At 41.0% G+C, this 19,224-nt stretch overlaps 1 non-coding gene across 1 annotated transcript; it reads left to right on the forward strand.

Annotated features, from left to right (window-relative positions):
- Nucleotides 1-18,853: 18,853 nt before the first annotated feature.
- Nucleotides 18,854-18,943, forward strand: LOC114514245. The gene has a single exon (XR_003685971.1). It is a non-coding gene; the product is annotated as a small nucleolar RNA SNORD116 (small nucleolar RNA).
- Nucleotides 18,944-19,224: the final 281 nt, after the last annotated feature.

A 19,224-nucleotide genomic window follows, 5' to 3' on the forward strand; every position in this document is an offset into this window, starting at 1 on the left:
AGAAATCAGTTGGTTACTCATCTCTCAACCCACACAGCCACCCCCATGCCATTTCCCTCACACCGGTTTGCATGTGCATCAAGCAAAAGGCCAGAGCTTTTTCTAGCGGCCACAGCCTTTTCCACAATACCCTCAGAAAAGCAAGACATTAATTAGTCTAAATGTCCTTCACCTTCCACATATCTGTCTACGTAGATGTTTCTAAATCCTTACTCACTGACCTTTCACCCCACATGGGACACTGGGGTGAGATTTGATATCTGATCTGCTCAAACTCCTGGTCTTCCTCCCCTTGGACTAGAAGGGGTGAGCTCTACATCATAATTTATTTTCGTTTTTGGTTAGCCATCAAAATACCTCAGCTGTTTTAGGTGGAAGGGCTTTACTCTCTGTACTATGGAAGAAAATGTATCATTTGAATTCTCATGGCTTAGTCTTGATTGCTAAAAAAAAAAAAATTAGACAAGTCTTCCTTTCTGTGCAAAATCTGGCTTAAATGACTATTGCCTTTTGAAAATCTTATTTTGGTATCAGAGGCTAAATACCAACCCTTCCTCACCCTTGTATTACTTTTATAACATTGTCAAATCCTCTCAAGGCAAACCAGTGCTTCCGGAAGAATTTAAAGTATGACAAAATCTCTTAAATAGTCTTTTTCAAAAATGCCCCACATTATTAGTGGTTGTCATTACTCCAAATTCAGGCAATTTTAATGGACAACATTAATTTGCATTTTAACTGAGAGCCTTCCAACTGCTTTTGAAAGGTGGAAACAAAGTGTAAAAAATTGTTGCTAGAAAGCAGAATCAGTTCTTTAGGAATTTCAAAACTAAGGAAATGCCTGCTGAATATAGGAATACTTTTCAAGAGTTCTCCTCGAACTCCGTATTTTTCAATCACCTGAATGGATAGTCAATGTTAGGTGGCCCATCGTTATCTTAAATTATTATTATCAAAACTAGGCGTATAATCTTTCTTTTAAAAATCTAGCTTTGTTTCTTATCTTTTAATCTCATTAATGGTGCTACACTTCTCCCAGCAGATCTAAGGAAGAAACTCTGCCCTCAGAGAAATTTCTATGTAATTCCCCTATAAAATCAATCTCTAAAGCAAATATATTTTTCCTTTGAACTGTGTCTTGTGTTCCCTCTTGCTCCTCTTTTCTGCTGTCCACATCTCCTGAATGTCTCAATCACAGCTATGGCCGCTCAACGCCCCACCCCCTCCTCACCACCCTCATCCTGCCACCCAGAACACAACACTGTCTTCAGTTACTTCTTGACCCCGGCACTGCTGGTGCTCAATGAATATTTATTAGATTTAATTCAGTTTTCCAGTCCCCACAAAGAAGTGTCTGACCAGCATGAGAACTGTGTCCATAGGTAAGGAGAGAGGTCCGTCCACAATATCCATGGGATTTCATCGGTGCGGAGCAGTCATCAGTGCTGGCCCGTTCCTCTCAGCAGGGCATCCCCAAACTGCCGTGACAGCCTCGGAACACTGGCCTGGGTGGATCGCTGTTCAGATCATCCTGGCCTTTTTAAAGCTTGTCTTCGTCTTTCTGTGGATGCCTTATGTGCACAATAATTCCACAGTGCCTTTGGCGTCAGTGTTTTGTGCCCACCGTACAGTTGATCCTAAGAATATGTTGCCTCTGTTATTAATTTCATCTTACTATATCTGGAATATTGAAAAAGCAACATGAAGGAATAGTGATACGATTTGTTTAAAATCTACAGTGTAATTTAATTAGCGGTCATTTTCCTGACCGAGGGGAGGGGAGAAGGGGCAGTGTTCAGTAACTAGACTCCAGAACCATTTCACTTCAGAAAAACTCCTGCTCAGCCTTGCTCGGGGGTGAGGTCCACGGTCACTGTGAAGGACACAGAATGCCACTTCAATCTCTTCTGAGAAGGGGCTGCAGTTTGCACAGATGGTACAACTGTTGCTAAATGAGCTTGATTATGTATTTTTGAATGAAGGGAAGTCTTTCATGCCTACTGGCTCCCTTGGCGGTGGAGGTAGAAAGCAGGAAAGATTTTAAATGGACACTTGCTCTTTTCTTTTATACCAAGCAGTGTGGTAAAGGAGGAGGTAGAGACAGAAATTGCTGGGGCAGAACAAGCTGCTGTCCCAGTGTCAGGGGTCCCTCCGCCAGGCAGTTGCAGTCTTGTAGAGAGACGTTTCACTGTGTTTTTGTGCGCTCTGATGCTTTCCCCCATCTCTCTTAATACGGTTTTTAATATGTAAATAACAAACATCTTACAGAAAAAAATTGAGATTTTAAAAAAATCAACAAAATCTATCACATTTACCCAGCCACTGTAAATCATTTCTAGGTTGTTACTTCTCTCATGTATATGGTATATGACTCGATAATATTCTGGCCTCTGACAAATGTTGGTTGGATAACCAAAAGTAATTATATGATGAAAGGCTATAGATACACAAGTTTGTGCCCTGATTTTTTCCACTTTAATTAACAAAACCATTTGCTTTGTCAGTTGGTAGATAATCATGGCTTTCATTCTGTGGTTTTCAAAAATTCCACTGGGCGCCTGTGATACCATCTACTTACTAATACCTACATACTTGGGGAACACTTACATTTTTCTCAGCTTTTCTCCTGGAGATAACACTGTCATGACAAGCTTATTCCACATTTTGTGGTCCACTTCTGGACAGATTCTCTAGATCAGGGGTAGGCAAACTTTTCCTGTAAAGGGGCAGATAATGAATATTTCTGGCTTTGCAGACCATGTGGTCTCTGCCTCAGCTAGTCAGCTCTGCTGATGTGGTAGAAAAATGGTCACAAATGAACAGGCATGTCTATGTTCAAATAAAACTTTATGTGCAATGAAATTTGAATTTATTTAGTTTTCAATGGGTCATGAAATGTTATTCTTTTTTGATTTTGCTTCAACCACGGAAAGAATGTAAAAACCATTTTTCGTCCATGAGCGGCACAGAAGTCGGCAGCAGGCCGCATCTGGCCAGTGGGTCTAGTTCGCTCCCGAGCCCAAGGGCTGCTGGGACAAATGAGACACGCTCAGTTGAGTCCTTGCTGGTAATTTTGATGGTTACCTTCAACCATGTTCTTGATTTGTTAAATTTCTGAGTTCGGGCATGTAAATAGTCAGTGTTTTCATCCTGAACCACATAACTATCAAGAGTCTATGCAAAAGAACTACCCTTGCAATTTATTAGCTCTCACCAGTGACCATTTTCTTAAAATTGACCTAGAGTGGCAAGGCTGCAGGAGAGGTCGTCTCCTCCAAGCCTCTGCGTTGGCCACCTGAAGCAAGAAAAGCCCTAGTTAAAAAGTGTCAGAAAGGGCACTCCAGGGTTTCATCATCCACCCTTAATCCTCCCAATTCAAACACATTTCATTCTAATTCTTCAGTCAAGCCTGAGAACACCTGGCCAGCCGCCACCTTCAAACACAAAGACAATTATTAAATTAATCCCTCTGCATTTCTTTTTCTATTCAGGGTTGATAGTGATGAACAAGAACTATTTCCTCTTGTGGATTGTGTAACTGAAGTACAAAAGTGCCTTTTCTCCGATAGGATGGTGACTCAGAGAAAAGGAAAACCGTGCTCCCTGCCTGTAGGGCTAACTGTCATGGGCATAAATTAATATTTATTAAACATCTACCAGTTGCATTCCACTCCGTGAGGCACCATGGCAATTAGTCCCATTCATTACTGTATATTTTAATTTTTTCTTCATTTTCTTAAATTGTATCCTGGATGATTAGATTGCTTCAGGACATAAGTACAAAATTGAAAGTATTCAATTAAGACACTCCAAAAGGCAGCAGCAGTTAAAACACTGTGTATTAAAATATTAGCTTTACAGTTAGGATTCTCCACATCCAGAAAGGGCCGATTTGTAAGATGTACTGAAGCCAGAGGACTCGGGCAGACCAGGGAGGACAGTCAACCCCCTGTACTGGGGACGCCCTTTCCCCAGGTCCCTACAGGTGGCATCTGAGACCCAAGATTTGCAGTTAGCTTATCTCACCTGCCAGAGCCTTCCTAAATTATTTCTTAATTTTAAGATATAAAGAAAGCACAATTCTCATTTATTCCAACAAGAAGTTAAATTTTTTCAAATAAAAATACTCATTTAAAAACTCTTGTTTATATATTCCTCCGCCCGTGTGCTCTATGTATTTTTATGAGATGTTTGTATACAACAGGTAATAAATTACATATTACATAAATTGGATTAGACTGTCATAGAATCTAAGGCCAAAGTTGCTCATGGCTGAGGATCACTCCTGGGTAGAATGGTATTCCACAGTCTGGGGGATTGCTTGTCTTAATCTTTACAAATAAAAGGAGAGATCAAACATGGGCTTAGAAAGTATGTGACTGATTGTAAATCATATAGGGCTGTTTATACTGCAGACGAAAGAGGTAAATCCCAAACTGTTTTGACCAGATTTTTCAATGGCCTTACAACAACAGGATGAAATGTAATATGGATACATATAAAATGATATACCTGCAGGGGGGAAAAAAAGGCAACCAAGAATATACATGCAGTATAGGAAAGGACCAGTTAGACCTCAACACAATAGAAAAGAACCGGAGCTCAGATTCAACAGTAAATTGAATTAAATCAATAACGGAGTGCTCCTGAAAGATAAGCTGATATCAGTTTAGGTATTTTGACGTTTGCCAGCATGTTATATGTCCAGGTGCATAAAGAGCATTCTTTGTTAAATGGCAGAATTCTAAAACAGCACCTAAGAATCCCCTGGAGATTAATTAAAACAAAGACTCTAGGATCCAGCATGGAAACTATGACATAGTACATTCCTGAGAAGGGTCCCAAGAATCTTCTTTGTACAGGAGCTGACACCATGCTTCACAGGCAGGCAGCTCTCTTGGGCACACGTTGGGATCTGGAGGGTGACGAATTCTTTCGAGTCTCCCCGTGTGCAGCTCAGGTATTTGCCCTTGGTACGCAACCTGCTTCCTGGGCTCTGTGCAGACCTGAGAGTGAAGGGAAACCACACTCCTGAGTGGGCCATCCACTTCTGATTTTTATTTCTGTAAAAAATACAAACTATTCAAGCAACTGCTCACATGTATGCACTCTGATTTGAACATCTCTCTGTTCTCTAAGCGTCTTGAAAGCAGGGACTGTTGTTATTCACCCTGGTGGCCTTCATGCTTAGCATGGTGGAGTTCAATGACACTTTTTATTATTGGATGCTAGGGACACTGTTATTGATTTGTGGCATATAACATGTGTATATTTAAAGAAACACAAATCTCTGAGTAACAGAAGTGCCACTTACATTCAAGCTTTATCACTTTGAAAGGACACACTTTTTCTCACTTATTCTCATGCTAGACGTTCACCCACTTCTACCACTTCTGGCTCAGGGCTTCAGAGTCATTTCAGATCACCTTAATGATGGCTTACAACTTATCATAGAGAAGGTATTCATTGCCTTCTTGAAAACAGCACTGACTGTGTTTACTCTCCTCCTTCCATTCAGCTTTAAACCTGCCTTTTCTCAGGAAAAGACACTTTCAGTTTCTTCATGCTGCGATGCTGTGGGACTTTTACTTCTAGTTTCTAAGGTTGCAGGTCTCACATTTTCTTCCTCTCTGGGTTAGCTTGTGCATGCGCCCTCTCTCTCTCTCTCTCTCTCTCTGTCTCTCTCTCACACACACACACACTGAACCATATTTGGACCATATTTGATTCTGCATAATCCTCTTCTTCTCTTGCCCACTCTAGTTAAACAGCCTCTTACCAACTTCATTTGGGCATTACTTTATATATTACTCTTCAGATAACATATTAACTCATCCCCCCAAACTTTCATATGATTTTGAAGTTGTAACTTAATGAATTTATCCTTTTCTACCATGAACATTTTACTGTTCAAACCAAGAAATATTCTTTTGAATCAAGTTCTACTGTGGTTTCCTCATAAAGGCAGTTTTTGCGTATGGCTTAAATTTGAGCTTTAGTGAACTGCTGTATTCAGTAAGTTGTTGTGGCATGCTTCAGAAAAAATTATATCCTCTGGAGAAAGATGAATGATGTTGGGGGGGGGGGGCTGCTGTTTCATTTTTAGACCATAATGCTGAGAATATAGAGTTTCGAACTTTTGGGAAAGAGACTAGTTATCCATGTCTAGCAAGAATAAATAAGATAAATAAAATAAAAATTAACAAAATAAGTAAGGGCTTAACTTAAAGCAAGAGAGTCACAAGTTTGACAGCAGCAAGAACAGGCTGCAACAGTCACCGGAGGATGAGAATGGCAAACCCATGAGAAAACTTCGCATTGTCACTGGTCCAGAGCAGGGCCTGGCTGAGAGGCTCTCTTGAAGCCTCACTGCACTGAATGAATTATAAAAAGAAAGCACAACTACACGGATGACTATGGAAATGATTGTTCTGAGGTTAAAACAAAACAAAAAGGAGGATTTGATATCATTTGCATACAAGATGATCAAATGAGATAACAACAGGTCTCCAAAGAGCAAATGAGGTAATGATCAAAACGACTGGCCAGTGATTGGTTACACCACAGGATGATGGGTAAACTAGCAGGCACTAAAAACACACCTTCGTTCATTTATGTAGTAAGCACCCAGTACATTCATCAACAATATGTACTGGGTGCTTACTACATGCCAAACACCATTCTAGGTGCTTGAACAAAACAGAAGTTCCCATAATTTACATGCACTTAGAGAGACACCAACAATAAATAATAAATATCATAAATAAATTATAAAGTATGTTAAGAAGCGATAATGAGAAAGAAAGATAAAGTGGAACCAATTAAGGAGGACTGGGCATGCATGGGTGGGTGCTAAATTACAGAACTAGAGTGGCCAGGGCAGGCCTCACTGAGAACAAAGATATGAGCAAAGACTTGCAGGAGAGAGAGTGAGCCCCCGTCGTGGAGGAGCACTGCTCCAAGCCGAGACAAGAGGACAAGAGCTAAAGCAAAAGCCCCACACAAGGCACTTGGTGGGTTCAAGAAGGAACAGCAAGGAGGCCCACAGGCTGCAAGGGAGTAAGGGAAGGGAAGCAGGGGAGGAGGCTGAAGGTAAGGCCAGGGGGAGGGTGGAAACATCGGGAAGGGCTATGCAGACCTTGGTCAACACTTTGAATTGTTCTGTGAGTAGATTAGGAGCTATGCAAGGGTTTAGGCAAAGGAGTGGCAGGATATGACTTTTATTCTAAAATGCTCACTCCAACTGCTGTGTTGGGGACAGGTTGCAGAAGGAAGGAGCAGAAGCAGAGAGACCTTCTTGAGGCTCTTGTAGGATGAGAGCTGACAGTGGCTCTGACCAGAGTGGTAGCAGTGAAGGTGGTCAGTGAGGGGGAACCAGGGGTGGGTAGCAGGTTATAAAAAGAAAGAAAAGTGGTTGACAGGCTGCCTCAGAAAAGTTGTACCCATAAAGGAAAAAAAAAATCACACATCGCCTTTTTCATCAAGGAAACAAAGTAAACCACTATATTTGTATTGGTTATAGTCAATGCTTCTGCTTGCATTTCTCAAAATGACTGACAGCATTGGCTGCAAAGATGAGTTTGCTCTGGCAGTTACTGTTGAGTAACAGAATGATTTCTCTTACAACATAACACATCAATGGTGTGTGTGTGTTTAGATTGCAGTGATTACTCGGGTCCACAAACAATGCAACCTTGACTTAAAAAGTAAACTGGCAGCTTATCTGAAAATAAAAGCCCCTTTGGGAGCAGGGCTAAATGAGGAATGTAAAACAAGTGTCCATTTGTACACAAGGGCATTGTTCTGTTTTCTTTATCTTGATCAAATATTGAATATCATTGACTGTCCAAGACATACATTGTACTCTTGGGTTCTCTCTTTCAAAATGGAATTCCACGTATCCTCTGCAGCCCCGAGATCGATCCAGCTCAGTGGCTGCTCCACCCCACAAACGGGTCTGGTTTCACTTCCCTCCCTTTCTGCACCCCAGGCCTCTGGGCTGAGATACATCTCCCAGTCCTGCAGTCGAGGGAAAAGGATCTTGCCGTAGGGAAAAGGTTCACTCAGATCTGCAGAATCATCTACAGATGCTCATCAGGCAACAGGTGTCAGAGCCAATCCCTTCACCTCCCAGAGCCTGTCAGAGGGGATCCCTTCTCTAGCAAGGGATCCCCATCAAGTGCCGTCTGTTCAGTGAGAGGGTGCTGGGTCCCAGGCCCTGTGGTGCTGCTGAGAATACCACTCAGGAAGCACTTGCTGCTGCTGGAAGGTTAGAAAATAGGTTTTTCTCATTCAGTCAACATCTGTCTCTTTATAAATTCTGCCTCCATCTGGGGTTCTGTCCTCTAGACAAGAATATTAAAAAACCACATCTATTCCTATTCTGAAATCCACCTATCAGCCCTTCCTGCGTTTGTGGGCCTGATCAGCATCATGAATGCGTACAGAATGAACCCTGCTTCTTGAAACCTGAGCCACCCTAGGATAGTTCCCGTAGTTATCTGGAAAGACAGAATCAAAAGTGGCTCTGCTGGGTGTTCCGTCCTGTGCTGCTTGACCTGCCCAGGAGATCCCTACCTGAGTGCACACACCCACCCATCTCTCCAGACAGACCCCTGAGAAACAATGCCTGTCCCCATCTTCCTCTGGCGGCCAGTCTCTATTCTGGTCATGTGGCCTAGGTTTCTGCCTTGCCTATCCCAGCCTTTTCAGTTTTACTAGCCATTATTTCTAGGGTATTAGCAAAACTTCTGCCCGAATGACTCAGTTCATTCTTTGGACAGAGAGTTAACCTTGGGGCCTCATCTGCCCTAAAGACCCCGCCCCAAATTCAGCAGGGGCAGACCTTTCAGCCCCAGTACATTGCATCCATCTGTTTATCACACCCCATGGGCTGGCTCCACACTCCAGCCAGCACCACCTCCCCTCCCCACCTAGTATGACCAGGGCTGAGTGAAAGCAGCCTCTGGCTTTCCTAACCCTAGAGCTGGTTACATGGCTGTTGTATCTAGGAAGAGTCTTAATTAAAGACAACAGAGCAAGGAACCGTGGCTCAGCCTAGGTCCTGGCAGGCTAGCCTTGGTCTTGTCCCTTGAATGGAAGATGTCCTGATCTCAGATATCTCTCCCTGTGCCTCTGAGCTTGACCACACTATGGACTGTACCAGAAGGAGACGTGTCATTGTCATGTCCATGGCATGAGGACAATCAACAGCATTCAACTGGGACTCATAAAACCTGGTTTTAAAGGGACCACCATGTGGCAATGGGTAAATCAGAGAGTCTTAGACATAAAAAACTACGTGGAATCTTGTTGGTCTGTGATGGGAGGAGCCCTGTCTGCTGGGGCTTCTGGACTCTGCTTGTGTGGTGACCCTCCCTTCAGCCTCCCTCCACTGGGACCTCACCTGCCTGTCTGGTTATGAGAAGAATCACGAGGGCCTTTCGGAGTCAATAAATATAGTCAGGGAAGATCCTGTGATGCAGTGGGCAAGAAGCCCCTGTCACTCAGAGCCTGAAGGTGCCACAACCAAGCTATTAAACCTTCTCCATACTGACCAGCTGATTATTGCCTGGGGATATCACACATGGCCAGGAAGGTTACATGTCTGCTTCCACATGGCCATGTCCTGGGGAAGAGACGGCCCAGAGCAGGAAGTAGGTAAGGATGTGCAAATACAGAAGAATTAAAAAAGAAACGAAGACATAGGGAGAGAGGAAGAGAGAAAGGGAGAAGGGAAGGGAGGAAGAAAGGGGGGAAGAGAAAGAAAGAAATAGAAAGGAAGGGAGGGAGGGAGGGAGGAAGAGAGGGCAGCAAGTGGGGAAGAGCTGAATGATGAGTAGAGGTTAGCATCAAAGATCCCAGAGATTTTCCCTGCACTAATTAATATCCTACATGTATCTTATTGTCATAAACAAACATATTTTCTACTTTCTAAAACAAAAGCTTATTCTCCCTTGGATATGAGATTTTAAGAAAAGAAAGAAGATAAAGTAACCACCACTTTAAGATTTTATCACAGGTGGGAAGGTAAATCATGGGATTCCTAAGACTTTCTTGTAAAAATATTTTGAATCCCAAATGAAATGTGTTTGAAAGAAAGAAAGAAGAGAGAGAGAGAGAAAATGAGGGAGGGAGGGAGGGCGGGAGGAGGGAAGATCACCCATCTGGATTCAGGAAACAGCTTATTTCTTCATGAAGATCCTGAATAGTGGTCAAGGAATTGAGTTTTGTCCCTTGATTTTGGGTTGCTACACTGCTATCAAGCCACTTAATCCTGATAATTGTGGAATATTTCTGTTATCCCAGTGAAATGAAGCAGGGATGGAAAATATAGCCATGAGGGTCTAGAAATATTCAACAGGAAACTTCAAAGTCACTTTAACCATGATTTCTAGTGACTTCTATTCATTATTGTATAGAAGGAGGGTGGGTAAAGAGGGGTGACATTCTCCCACATATCATTAAAGAAGAAGTAAAACTAGTAATCTAAACAGCTCAAGAGTGTCAGCATACCACTGAAAACCATGAGTATACCCAATGTGAATTTCGATAATCATTAGTATGTCCAATGTGAGTTTTTGTGGGCTTAATCAAGTTTATTCTATTCTAAGTAGGCCAAAGATAATTCACTGAGTTTTACTTAGACATGCTTAGGAGTGAAACGAAGACTCCAGAGTCTGGGAGTGAGCATATATTTCCCAGCAGGCAGCTTACTTCTCTGAATGATATTGAACTGACCATCAAAGAATTGCTTTCCAGAGGATCACTGTATCCTGGACAGCTGCAAAGAAAAGGACATGCATAAAAGTCACAATCACTTTGTGAAGTGAGCATCCACCTTGCTAATTATTAGCCAATACAAGGTGAAAGTTCCATATGAAACTTCATCTGGAAAGCGCTACCGTAACTATAAACAGCCCTAATAAGACTGAGCAGAGTGTATTTCCATCTAAGAAATAGAGTTGTTTTTATTAAAAACTAAAGGATGTTTAAAAAGAGCTCCCTGTACAGCACATGGTAAAGATCCCTACTCAAAAATATTCCTCCCATTATCGACACCTCAAATCCACCATTAGAAATGTATTTCTTCCCATGAAAAACGGTACAGTACTGAGCATGCTAGATTTAGAGATGGACACTTAGATTCTAAAACTCAGGGGCTGGTGGCGGGTAAGTCCTCAGATTCCATGGGCCTCAGTTTCCTTATATAGGACATGATGACAAGAAAACCTACCCTTCTAGCTTCACAGGTTGTTTTTCATACCTAACTATGTCTCCTTCTGTCCCATACAGTACCCGTATTTCCTGCCAAGCACCTTTAGAGAGTGTGTCTTCCTGACCTCCTCTCTGTATTCTTTCCTTTTGAAAATTTTTGTTTCCTATGAAACATCTGTTGCAATCAGCAGTATGTCAATTGTCTGGAATCTCTTTCCTGTCCCTTTTTTGGGTTTCTTCAATATCACTGATCACTCCATGTGATGACTGATAGAAATGTCTCTCTTGGCCTTTCTGAGCGGCTACGTTTGTTTTTCACTCAGAGCGTTTGAAGACCATTTTGGCCGAAGGAAGAACAGGTGGTGTGGTGTGGGCCTAATTATCACCTTGTGGTCCTCCCTTTCTCATTTCCCTTTTTTGTCTTTCTAGTCATGCTTTATTTGCATTTTTACCCTACCATTCGAAGGAGATGCCATTTCTGCTCTCTCACACCCAGCCTTAGCACTTCCTTTCCCAAGCAGCTGTTCGAATGGAAATACTGTGGGCTTTCGAATGCTTGCTGCTGAAGGGCCGTTCTAAGCCTGGCCCTGGTATTTATGAACTAAGTGGTTAACGGGTGACTTCTCAGCACTTCTACCTCTTCATCTGTGTAAATGAAAATCACGTCTATTTTAACAGGCTCTTGTGGGATGAAAGATTGTTTATGTGGACCTGAGTCATTCAGGGTGATCAGTGAGTATTAATTCCCTTACTCTTTTCATAGATGTTTTTTTTTCTTCTTTTTATTCTTTGCTGGGCTTTATTTTTATTCTGAGATTCTTTAACATAAAATTCTTTGTAACTTTCCTTCCCAGTCCTTTCCCTGTCTTTATCATCCTCCCTCCACTCTCTGGGGACTCCAGCTGAATGGCAAAGTATGTGAGCTTTTACCTCCAAGTGCCCAGATACAAAACTCAGATCCCCTATCTCTCAGCTCTCTCACCGCCACCAAGTCACCACCTTGCCTGTTACATGGGGCTAACTTATAGGTTGTGGCATTCACTGTGATGATACACATACACAGGCTGGCACCATAGGCTTCATGTGTTATACGTGGTCATTGACATTACCTCTGTTATTTGTCCCCCTGATTTATTATTAAATTGCGCTCTTTCCCTTACATTCATTGTGAATGATTTGCCTTAATGTTCTTCTAACCTCAAATTTCCTCTTTCAGATTAACTCTTCTCCTTTCTGCCAAATTACTCTCTCGCCTACACATGCATTACAAAACCTTTCAAGGAGCATTGGTCTATTACTATGCCAAAGGACATTTTCTTAAATGTTAAGATTTTTATTCCTTTTGAGGTCTTACAGTTGTATGCAGAGCCATTTAAGTACATAGTTAGGGTTATTTTGTGTTGTTGAAGGCTTACTTCTTGCTCATTTTTTCCTCTGCCCCCCCAAACATAATACCATCCCCTCCTACTTCAGATGCTTGCTCCCATCCCCTTCCTCTGTGGCCCTCTCTTCTGTGTTCACAATGGTTTTCTCTTCAATGTTCACCCCCTTGCCTACTGATTCACCTTTTTCTGATCAGTCTGCACCAGTAACTTTAACTCACAATTCACTCTCTGTTATTTGATCTACACAATAGAAGAAGAAATACATGTTTCCCCCGTGGCCTTGCTTTATAGGATGAATACACTAGTCAGTTTAAAAGCAGCCAACTGCCAACTTCTTTTAATTCAATGGTCACAGAACATGGTTTTGATTTTGATTTTCTAATAAGTAAATATTCAGTAAAGAACAAAGACTCTCCAGTAGTTTGATGGAAATCCAGATATAACTCTCAGTAAAATTTCCTCTCTAGGAAAACTAGTCTATTCTGGGTCCCATTGACTATGTTCTCTGTCGTTATTCTGTCACGTCCAACTTCCCCTCTACACATCTACCATTGTAGCGCCCCAACCTTCAGGCCCAAACCCCTCTTCTCCCTAATGCAACTCTGGCTCTGGATCTTCTATGGCACTGTGTTATTGGACCCACTTCTATTCTGCTTCAGACATATTTCATCTCTCAGTATGCTTCTTGATAACATGCAAACAAGAAGCAAAAAAAAACTTCTCCACATGATTCCTATTAACAGATTCCAGTAATTGAACACATAGGAGACACCACATTCTGGTGTATTTACATACTCTATCTCAGTTAGTCCTCATAGGTACCATTTTTGTTTCCATTTTACAGATTAGAAAACTCAGAAAGGTTAAGTAACTTCCTCAAGTTCATGTAACTAGTCATTTAACCCATGTCAGGACCTGTCTGATTCCAGATCCTGCTTTTTCTTGCTCAGTGCTCCCTTAAGAGGAATTAGTGAAAAGGGGGAGAGGGATTATTTAGAATTTCTAACCTCTAGAACTTCATAGAACTTCACCAAAGCCCTGCTCTCTAGGATTTCAGTTGCCATACTGAGTGTTCTGAGCACAGGAATCCTGTCTTTCACCCACAGGTTATTATTATTCAGTGGTAGGTATCCAGTGATAGGGACTTAATGTGCACAGATAAGGAAGACACACAGTCTAACCTCAAAAAGCTCACAGCAGAGTGAAGAAACTTGGTTTTCCAGATCAATAGTGTGTGAGTTGAAGAAATCTTCATGAACCTTGCCATCATTTGACATATCAGGGATCTAAATGAAAAACAAAAAATATGGAAATGGACCTTTCTAAATTGCCTCCTTGAGCACCTGCTCAAGGTCAAGATAGGTCCACTCAAGATAAGGTTTTTGCCCTAGATTATGTATCCGCTCTAAACACAACCACGAAAAAAAGCAAACCTTGGAAACCATCCTGAGGCTACTCCAAGCTCTTCCACAAAAGATTGCCATTGCAGAATCTCTCCTGAGTCATTGAGCCCCCAGCACCAGGCTTCAGGAATTCCACGCTCCTAGTTCTGCGTCTGGGCTCATTCATTGTATGGATGGAAACTACTAGTTCTCAATACTTAAACTTTACTATAAAAGCTGAGTTTAGATACTTAGTGATTATTGAGACCACCAGGGCGTCAGCTACTTGGCACTCATGAAGCACCAGTATCCATAAAATTCATAGATGCCCTTGCTGAAATGGGGGAGAAGTCAAGGAATTCTACCACATACATATAAGGCTATGCCTTTTCAATAATGCTGATCTATAAGTCTTTTTGATATTGTTTTTTCTAAAAATAAACCAAAGGTCAGAATGGCATCACCACCAGTTTTTGTGCTTATTCATTTATACACATAGCCATTGAAGAAATATTTAAGTACTTAGTGTGTGCCAGGCCCTATTCTGGGTGATGGAGTGCAGCAATACCTAAGTCATTCAAGGTCACTATTCTCCAGTGGCAAAGACAATAAATAAGCATATAAATAAATCCACAAAATACCTTTAGGCAGTAATAGGTACTTTGAATACTTCAATAACAATAGTAACTATGACAATATCAGCAGCTAAACTTATACAATGCCTAATGTGATTCAGGTAATGTTCAAAGTGGTTTTACATATAGTAACTCATTTGGTCTTCACAACCCTGTGAGGGAAGTATTACAGTTACTTCTGTTTAACAAATTATAAAATTGAGGCATGAAGAGACTCAGTAACTTGCCCAGGTAACTGGCCCCCACTGAGTTCATGGGAATAAGAAATGTGAAAGAGAGTGGTGATCAAAAGTGAGGGCCAGTTTAGATTTTAAAAAAAATCAGGGTAGACTTCTCCTAGGACATTTTATTAGAGTTCTCCAAAGAAAAGTACATATAGGAGATGTGTACCTACACACATACATATGTGTGCACGCATGTGTATGTGAGAGAGAGAGAGAGAGAGAAAGGGGGAGAGAGAGATTATTATAAAGTGTTGGTGCATACAATTACAGAGGCTGAGAAGTCCCACATGTGCCATGTGTGAACTGGACACCAGGAAAGCCCTCACCAAGGGCTGAGAGCCAGAGAGCTGATGGTGAAGATTCCAGTCGAAGTCTGAAGGCCTGAGAACCAAGAGCACCAAAGGCAGAAGACCTATGTTCCAGCTCCAACAACCTGGAAGAGTGAATTCACCTTCTTTGCTTTTTAGTTCATTCAGATCCTCAAGAGATTGGATGATGGCCAACTATACTGGGGAGGGCGATTTGCTTTCCTCAGTCAACCAATTCAAATGCTAATCTCTTCCAGAAACACTGTCACAAACACACCCAGAAATCATGTTTAACCAGATTTCTGGGCATCTCATAGCCCAATCAAACTGACATGTAAAATTAACCATCACAGATATGACATTTCACTGGAACCTGATAAAGAATGAGCTAGCTGAAATGGAAGAGCCTTCTCAGCAGACAGAACAAGTGCCAAGGCCCTGAGATTGCTACAAAGTGGGTGTGTTTTTGAAAAAGAAAGGCCGGTGTGGCTGGAATGTAGTGGTTGAGTGCAACAATGGCAATATGAAGTTGTCAGGGAGGCCCAGCCAAATCACGTAGGGTTTTATCGGATAAGCTAAGAGCGTGGGTTTTCTTCTAAGGACAATTGGAAGATGTTGAGGAGTTTAAGATGGGAAGTGCTATGATGTGATGCACATTTTTTAAATATGTGGAGAATGGACTGGACATTAGTGGTGGAGACAGAGCCGTTAAGGGGCTTTTGCAGGAATACGGGCTGGAGATGATGGTGATGAGAACTCTGATGGTGGTAGAGAAGTGAGCAATTCAAGATGTATTTTAGCAGTAGAGTCAACATGATTGGCCATTGGATTGAAGGAGAGTGATAAGGGCATTAAAAGATCATTTGTGATTACTACGGTTTTAGCCTGACATAGTGACTTGTGAGAGTCAATACTTCTATTTTTAGAAACTTTCCAAGACAGCTATTAAACATACCATTAAAAGTTAAGTTATATAAGTTTATAATAAAATAAATTATATTAAAAACAAAAGCAATAAATTCTCAAAACTCATTACTTCCTAATTATTTTACTTTTACTACACGTTTACTAGTATTTATGATCCTAAAGTTATTTGTGATGATGTATCTGTTTGGTGCACCTGTACCACCATGCCATTATGACACAATGATGAGCTGTTGCACATCTTTTCTACCTCCAGTGACATTGCAGTGGTAGCTTGAAATCAGTTACAGTACAAGTATTTACACCATGGAAATTGCAAATGGTATTGCAAGTCAGGGCTTGATTTATTGTTTTGTTGATTGTCTAGACTTAAGAAAGTGATGGGGAATGTTAATAATGCAGAATAATGGGTGGGGGATGAATGGTGATGGAAGGACACTTGACTTGGAATGATGAACACACAATACAATACACAAACGATGTACTGTAGAATTGTACACCTGAAACATATATAATTTTATTAAGCAATGTCATCCCAATAAATTCAATAAAAAAGAAAAATTAATGATAATGCAGGTTAGATTTAAAAGTGTTTTGTGTCTATCATTGAGTTATGGATAGCACAAACTGTTGAGGAATAGTCTTCTGGCATTCAGAAGTATTGTCTGATGCACCGCCTCTTCTTCTCCCTTTCTTTCACCTAGAGGCTAAGCATTAGCCAAAAGCATTGGTTAAATCACTGTTTGTAGCAGATGAGAAAAAAAATCTAGCTGTTTTGTTTTCATTTTCTCTCAGGCAGAAGCACATAAAGAAGATTAGATCACATACGGACCAGAATGTGTGAAGTATTTATTTTCTGCATATTTAAGTGTAGTGTGTCAGTGAAGTAGCAGTCATGCTACGAGCAATGTGTAATGGACCCTCCATGGACCACTGGGACCCTTTAAAGATGCTGAAGGTTGGGTTCTGTCCAGCGTAGAGAAGTTGTGTTCTGGGAGCTAACTGCAAGGTCCACAAGGGCAGGACTTTGTCCGTTCACTGACGCATCCTGAGAACTTCTTGAGAACACCGGCTGACACACTACTTAATAAATACAAGCTGAATGAATAAACACTTTTTTAACTGCAATAGTGGAAGTTTATATGGAAAAAAAGCCTCTGAATAGAAGTTTAGAGACCCAATTGAGGATTTTAAGAAGCAATCATGCTGGGTAGCAGCAAGAGAGAAATTAGCACAATGTATATGGCTTTTTTTTTTATGGTGTAGAAGAAATCGAAGTAGGGAAATAATGCCAGTACTAATCTAAACACCCCAGAATAAACTCTTATCTCCTTTCCCTTTCTCTCATTGCTCACTTCTACACTTCCAAAAGGATTTAGTAACATTTGATGGTTTTGCTTGGGTGTTTTAACAAAAGCTGATCTCATGCTGGCATGATAGCATGATTATTAAAAAAAAGAAAGAAAGAAAAAGAAAAAATAAACAAATAAAAAACATGTTCAAAAGACTAGCAGAGTACTTAAGAGTTCTCTGGAGGAATAGTCATGGAGATTTCTAAAATATTGGCCCCTTTATTTTTCAGTCCTACCTAAAAACCCCACCAAGATTTGTCTTCCAAGTGCCTGAAAAGCAATGTGGAAGAATTTCTGTAGCTTAAAAAGTTCTGGAAATAATTGTTACAGCAAACCATTGCTCAACCACTGTTCACACTGGCCGATGAATAGCATTCTTGAGTTCTCTAGGGAGCAGAGGCAAACAAGTGACTTCAGACTTCAAAATCCCAGGAGGGATGTTGGCCTGGCTCTGACTTTCCCAGAGGCAAAATTACTCTCATACAGAATATATCACAAATCCCAGTGATGACTGTGTCTTTCCAGGTTTTAAGAAGGGTCTAAAAACACAAAAGCCTTATGCTTCCTTCCAAAATCCACTAGCACTCACAACAGTGGGCTTTTTGCTTGTTTATCATAGAGCGTTCTCAGCTCTGGGGTGTCAAGGGTCTCCCTGAACACATTTGTTTTTAGCAAGTGGATTGTAATGATGCAGATGACTCCTCAAATGAAAAATTTACAGGGTTCTTCCCTAAAAGGAAAAACGTAACTTTTCACTTGATATTCCTTTTTAAAAAGGACACTTGTAAACAAGTTCTTTTTGAAGCATATTTAAACTATACATAATGGACAAAGAAATAACTTGGCCATTCCTGGGAAAATAAAATCATTAGCTTAGGTGAAAAACAATAATTAAATCAGTTTAATAGCATATATATGTAAAACTAGAACTGGTTCATAGACGGCAGCGTCTGTGGGAGGGAGCCGTATTTGGGAAGGTGTCACAGAGGTATTATCAGAAGCTTTCACTGAAACATGTCTGGTGTGAAAATATTAAGCTGCATGACGTGGCTCCAGGGCTTTGTGTGACATGCGATGTGTTGTGAGTGGGACAGGCAAAACCAGGCACCCCTGTGCTGCCCCAGAGTCAAATCCACTCTCTGCCCTCTCCAAAGTGATGTCTTTCTTATGCTTAATGCCAGCTTGGCCTTGAGCCCTGCCTGACACAATCAAGAGGGAGCTGTAAACCATGGGTGCCCTAGGTTAACACGGTGTTTAGTTGGCTGGAATTGTCTTCAAGTCCGAGACAGTCCACCATATAGCATAGTTATGTGCCCGTGTTTCTTCCTACATTTGAGAAGACGGGTGAAAGTAGTGACTGAGAATATACAGCCAAATATGAGGAATTTAAACTCTCAGAGCCTCTCTTTAAAAATGTCATGTACATATATGTATGATGACTCCCTCATAATGCATTCCTTAAAAAAGCTGAAGAAAATGAGTGAGAACTCCAACCATTGTTCTTGTTGGATCTTAAAAAGAAGAAAAAAAAACACTTCAGGTACAGTATGTGTGGTCATGCCTGTGTAGTGACATATATAATCTGTATAATTAAAGGTATAGTAATTGAGTAATGAGGTATCACATTATTTGGCTAATAAAGAGTACAACATATGCCCCAAACAGAAAAATATTTTAAAAGTATTATTATTGTTGTCATTGATATTACTGACAATAACAACAAGCAACAGGTCATAAATACAAATTATGTGACAGATGTTGATTTATTGGTTTGTTTAATTCTCACGACAAACCTAT

Source organism: Phyllostomus discolor, chromosome 2 (genome assembly GCF_004126475.2).
Source record: "Phyllostomus discolor isolate MPI-MPIP mPhyDis1 chromosome 2, mPhyDis1.pri.v3, whole genome shotgun sequence".
NCBI classification, from domain to species: Eukaryota; Metazoa; Chordata; class Mammalia; order Chiroptera; family Phyllostomidae; genus Phyllostomus; species Phyllostomus discolor.